The sequence below is a fragment of the Myotis myotis genome, unplaced genomic scaffold (genome assembly GCF_014108235.1).
Source record: "Myotis myotis isolate mMyoMyo1 unplaced genomic scaffold, mMyoMyo1.p scaffold_m19_p_6, whole genome shotgun sequence".
Classification (NCBI taxonomy): Eukaryota; Metazoa; Chordata; class Mammalia; order Chiroptera; family Vespertilionidae; genus Myotis; species Myotis myotis.
Genome location: NW_023416368.1, coordinates 15,277,567 through 15,283,340, shown reverse-complemented (window position 1 = coordinate 15,283,340; position 5,774 = coordinate 15,277,567). Strand labels below are relative to the sequence as shown.

At 39.7% G+C, this 5,774-nt stretch overlaps 1 non-coding gene across 1 annotated transcript; it reads left to right on the top strand.

Moving 5' to 3' along the window:
• Positions 1 to 4,878: 4,878 nt before the first annotated feature.
• On the top strand, positions 4,879 to 4,984 carry LOC118659411. The gene has a single exon (XR_004968542.1). It is a non-coding gene; the product is annotated as a U6 spliceosomal RNA (small nuclear RNA).
• Positions 4,985 to 5,774: the final 790 nt, after the last annotated feature.

The following is a 5,774-nucleotide window of genomic DNA, read 5'->3' as shown; positions in this document are numbered from 1 at the left end:
TTAGTAAATAGACATTCCAGAAAGTATTGTAGGAAATTCTTCAGGCTGAAGGAAAACAATGCCCAGTAAAAGCAGGGGGCAATGAAGAACACCAGAAAGGGTAGATGGGTTGGTAGATACAAACAAATATTAACTGATCCAAGCAACAATAATAAAACTGTCTTGTGGAATTGATAACAGCATAGAGGAAAAAGATATGTCAACAAGAGCACAGAGGGTAGAAGCATAGAAAAAGTTGTGAAACTGATGTTCCTTTTATTACTCAGGAAATGGTCACAGTACTGACAGCATCGGCTATTAAACTCAGGCTTGCATACCAAAATCTCTAGGATAATTACTAAAAATAAAATACAGCCATCTATCACTAAAAAGGTAATCAAGGAGAAAATATTGAATAAAAAATACTTGAGGAATTAAAAGAAGGCAAGAAAGCAGGAATAATAATAATAATAATAATAAAAAGGATATATGTGAAAAATAGAAACTGAAAGCCAGTGAGTATCATAATTACAATCAAGGTACGTGGAGTAAATACACTTCAAAAAATGAATTTTTAAAAAGGACCCGACTATGTACCATTTATAAGAGATACAAGTTAATTATAAAATCACAGCTAGGTTGAAAGCAAAAGGGTGGAAAGAAGATGTATCATTAAAATAGTAACAAAGAAATGTTGGTATGGTTGTATTTACATTGAGCAGAATATCTTACTGGAATATAATGATTGCTCAGTAAGTTATTATCTCAAATTATTAAATGAAAAAAATGTTTTAACAATTTGAAATCTAATGATTTGGGATTTTATAAGCCTAATTTAGGGAGGATTCTTAAAATTTTCTACTTTTTCTTTTAAACTACTTTTCAGAATCTACCAAAAAATTTAGATTTTATTTGCTCAGGTAAATTTTCAACTGATTATAGGCATGTCATCATGACACATATCACAATTAAACCAACGCTACCTTCCGGCATTAAATATTTCCATTTGGATTCCCTTAAGTATACCAAGGAGGACTATGAAACACCAGCATGTTTAAAATTCAGGAGGAGAGCCCACAAAGGGTAAGATGGAGAAAGGTAGATCCCTGGCCTCCTGACTCATTGTGCAATGTTCTTTTAACTTCAGTATCGTGAAGACCTTTATGAAACTCATTTAATAAGTATTTTTAAACATTCACTGTATGAAAGGTACAGATGTAATCATTGGATATAAAATAACAGCAAGACCCTGTCATCAGTAGACTTGCAGTCTAACAGAACACAGATCTTAAATGTTTTTCAAAAATTATTATTTTATAAAATTTTCTACTTTTTTTTTAAAACTACTTTTCAGAATCTACCAAAAAAATCTAGATTTAATGAGTGCAGCAGCATGTAGGGAACTCTTAAAATAGTAGGATTCACCCTAGTGTAGTTTTCATGAAAGACTTTCCCTAGGAAGTTGGGATCAGAGTTCATTAGGAAAAGAAGAGAGGGAAGAATATTCTGGTGGAGAAGAGGAAGTGTGATGGCCTGAGATAAGAAGGATGTTTGGCTGGAACCTTAGAACCTTAGGACTGGAAGAAAGACAGTGTAGCTGAGTTCAGAGTGTGTTTGGGGGGCGGGGGCGGGGTGCGGGGAGGAAGTTCAGGAAGAGAGAGGTAGAACAAGACTTGAGATCATAGGGGTAGAAATTATGGGTCAGAGTGTTACAAATATTTTTTTTTTTTAAATATATTTTATTGATTTTTTACAGAGAGGAAGGGAGAGAGATAGAGAGTTAGAAACATCGATGAGAGAGGAACATCGATCAGCTGCCTCCTGCACACCTCCCACTGGGGATGTGCCCGCAACCCAGGTACATGCCCTTGACCGGAATCGAACCTGGGACCTTTCGGTCTGCAAGCCGACGCTCTATCCACTGAGCCAAACCGGTTTCGGCTCTTACAAATATTTTTTATAAGACAACATTCAGGAATATTTAGCATGTGGGCAACAATCTATCTCATATTAATAGTTTGTGGAAGTGTCAGAGTACTATGGGAACATGGAGGAGATGTTTAGGATCCTAAGATTACCATCACATCCTCTCTTCAATATAATTCTTAAGGTGCCAATTACATAATATATAATATTTTTCACCAAAAACAGATTAATTCAAATAGATTTGATATATAATATGTCAAATTTTGTTTAGCTAGAACATTTGTATATTGGTAGTCTTTTATCTCTAAGTGGTAGAAAATGAAACTCAAATTAGTATATAGATAAAGGAAGTAGTTGACAGCCAAGAAGCTTCAGGTAGGGTTTGATCCAGTAGCTTATCATGTTATCTGGGACCTGATTTTTTCCTGTTCTCTGTTTTGCTGTCCGTGTTCCCTGTAGGGCTGGCCCTCTTCATGGCCACAAGATGGTTGGTTATTTCCTCTTTCATGACCAAGAGGGATGAGAGGAGGGCATTGAAGGGAGAGAGAGAGAAGTTATTCTTCCTCAATCCTTAAGAAAAACTCCTCAGTTAGATTAGAACAACACAATTCACATGTCCATTCTTGATACAATAACTTGCAATAGGGATGAAGTTATACTAATTATTTTGGTTAATCAGGACCCACCTCTGAAGCTAAAGATGGTTTTAAATCCCATGGGCCCCATGGTGACATATGTGGAGAAATAAATGCCTGGGACGGTAGCAGACCATATCCACAATGTTATTTCTCAAGCTAAATATTGATCAACTGGATTCTAAGCTCAGTGAAACCAGGAATCATATCTTTCTTGTTCGTTGCCGTAGCCCCCGCATGAGGTACAAGGCCTATCATCAGAGAACCTTAGTAAATACTTAGTTATTGCTGAATAAACAAAATAATTTTTTTCTGTTGGGAGAAATGCACAATTTTATTCCTGTGCTTCTTGATGCTCCCCGTTTGCAGTTGTAGAAGCAGGAAGTATTGGGATTGATCATCACACAAGAAACATTTTCTTCTAAGATGTTTAGCACTGTTTCTGAAGCGAAAGAGGGTGAAGTCATTTGGAATAAGGAAAGATTAAGTCAATCATTTATTTCCCTGATTATGGATATTTAAAAGAAGAGAGAAAAGAAAGAGAAGGGGAGAGGAGGGAGAGAAAGAGAAGGAGAAAAGGAAAAAAATAATAGAAAGGAAGCAAAATAGAAAGGAAGAGATAGAGGGAGGGAGAAAGGAAGGGAAAAAGGAAAGGGGGAAGGAAAGAAGGAGAGAAGAGGGAGGGAGGGAGGGAGGGAGGGAGGGAGGGAGGGAGGGAGGGAGGGAGGGAGGAAGGAAGGAAGGAAGGAAGGAAGGGAGGAAGTTAGGAAGCTGGGAAGCTATAACTAGAATCTGGATCCAGGGTAAAGGCACTTTGAGATGGTGGTTATTCTATGATATCATTTTGCTAAGTGTGTGTTTGTGTGTCTTGTGTGTGTGTATTTTGCTTCTTGATAAATGTCAAGCCTCGTCTGAGGTTTTACAATTTACTAAACAGTTATGAGAATGTGGATAGCAAGTTATAAATCACCCAGTCACTTGGGTGTGGATGTAAGTCTGGGGCCAAATACCTGAGTGTCCACTTCATAATGGGAATAATAAGGCTATATGAAAACACGACCCCTGCCCCAAACAATAGGGGTTTTTTTTTTCCCTAGAAAGCTGTCTGACATGTTTATATGCACATATTAGAATTGTATCCAAGGGAAAGAAAAACAATTGACTTTCTGACTTTATGGTCTGTCATTGACTTTTAGGGTATTTCATGAAATGAGGTAATAACTTCAAGATCAAGGGCATTTCCCTTTGGGTCTTCATCAATTATTTCACTTTCTCTTGGCAAAGGCCTCCACCCACTTCTTCCGACGTATCCACCACCAGGCTGACATCGCACTGGAAAATCTTACTCTGTCTCTCTCTCTGCCTTCCTGAATGCGTGTTTCATGCATTAAATTGTTTTAATCACTACAGTTTTTACTAGAGTTTGGCAATTGGTACATTTGCTGAATTGTGTGTTCCCAATTTAATGCTTTTAGAACGTATTTAAGTAAGTTCCAATACACTTAGTCATTGCTATTCAAATGAGAGAACCATATTTCAAGGAACAGCTCAGGGAGAGAGAGATGAGGTGAGTAATGGGTAATAAGTGAAAACCATCTATCAAGACACATTGGAGGCTGAAACAGATGGTGAAGAAAAGCCCCCAAGTCCATTCCCCCTGGCCTCCGAGGGCCTATCGGTTTTATTTCCAGCAAACATACACCTTGGCTGGCTTCCCCTCCTAGCTTCTGGCTGATCTTTCCTATTTTAAGATCTTGGAGAAGTAGGAAACTAACTTGTTTCTCAGACCTAAACTCATAAAAAAGGCAGCCCCACAGGGAGGGCAACGGCCGATCTCGGGAGCCCTAAGCAGGTGCTGACATTTATAGGGGAGGGTTGGCAGAGCACCCATCCTTAGCACTGGTTTCTAACCGGTGTTTGTAGGACTAGGACAAAGGGACAGTGGAAGGCAGAGACATTCAAAGTAGATACAGCTTGTTTTCTTCACCCCACTTTTATTACAGTCAAGGGCCTAGGCATTTGGTGACCCCATGAATGTCCAAATTTCAATGTTGAACTTCTCTCTCTCTCTCTGTCTGAGAAATGAACCCAGCTTTTGAGCTTCCAAGTTCTCATATATAAAGTAGACAGACTCATACTGCCTTCTCAAGAGCGGTGTGTGGCTTACACGAGAACATGTGTATAACGGACCTCGCAGAGCCAGGCACATGTTCAACGTGTTTCCTGCCCATGTCTCTGCCCTGGCCTTTCGTACAGAATGTGGGGAGTGAGCCGTGAGCTTAAAAGCAGGGACGGGGCATCCATCCCTGGGCCTAAATGTTGAAAAGTAACCCCTCAGGTGCTCACATGGGCAGCACATAGACTGAAATTAGACGCTACGGAGAAGATTACCATGGCCCCTGCGCAAGGACGACTCGCAAATTTGTGAAGTGTCCCATCTTAAAAAAAGAAAGATGCCCTAACCGGTTTGGCTCAGTGGGTAGAGTGTTGGCCTGAGGGCTGAAGGATCCCAGGATCAATTCCGGTCAACGGCATGTACATTGGTTGTTTTGTGGGCACATCCCCAGTAGGGGGTGTGCAGGAGGCAGCTGATCGATGTTTCTCGCTCATCAATGTTTCTAACTCTCTATCCCTCTCCCTTCCTCTCTGTAAAAAATCAATAAAATATATTAAAAAAAAAAAAGAAAGAAAGAATGAAAGGGAGGGAGGGAGGGGGGGGAGGGAGGAAGGAAGGAAGGAAGGAAGGAAGGAAGGAAGGAAGGAAGGAAGGAAGGAAGGAAGGAAGGAAGGAAGGAAGGAAGGGAAGGAAGGAAGAAAAGAAATCCTCTCAGGCAACTCAGCGATTTGTATCAAATCTGCAGTGTGAGTCATCAGAGCAATCTCACTTTTAAGAATTTGTCCTCCAGAGATACTCACCCAAGTGTGCAAGGTGCATACAGAGGACCCACGTCACATTGTTGATAATGACAAAGAATTACAGACCCCCTTCATGACCATCTAAAAAGCTCCTGGTTAAATATGGCACATCCATGGAGTAAAATAGCATTCAACTTCTAGAAACGATGGGGTAATTGTTATTGATGCTAACATTTGTCTGTGTCACATGGTAAATTAAAAAAACGAGTTTACAAGTCAGCATGTATGGTGTGCTTGCATATGTGAATATATGTATCCATAGCCGTATCCATACTTTTAGTTATGCAGAATCAGATACGACAAAGAGGTATTTGGAAG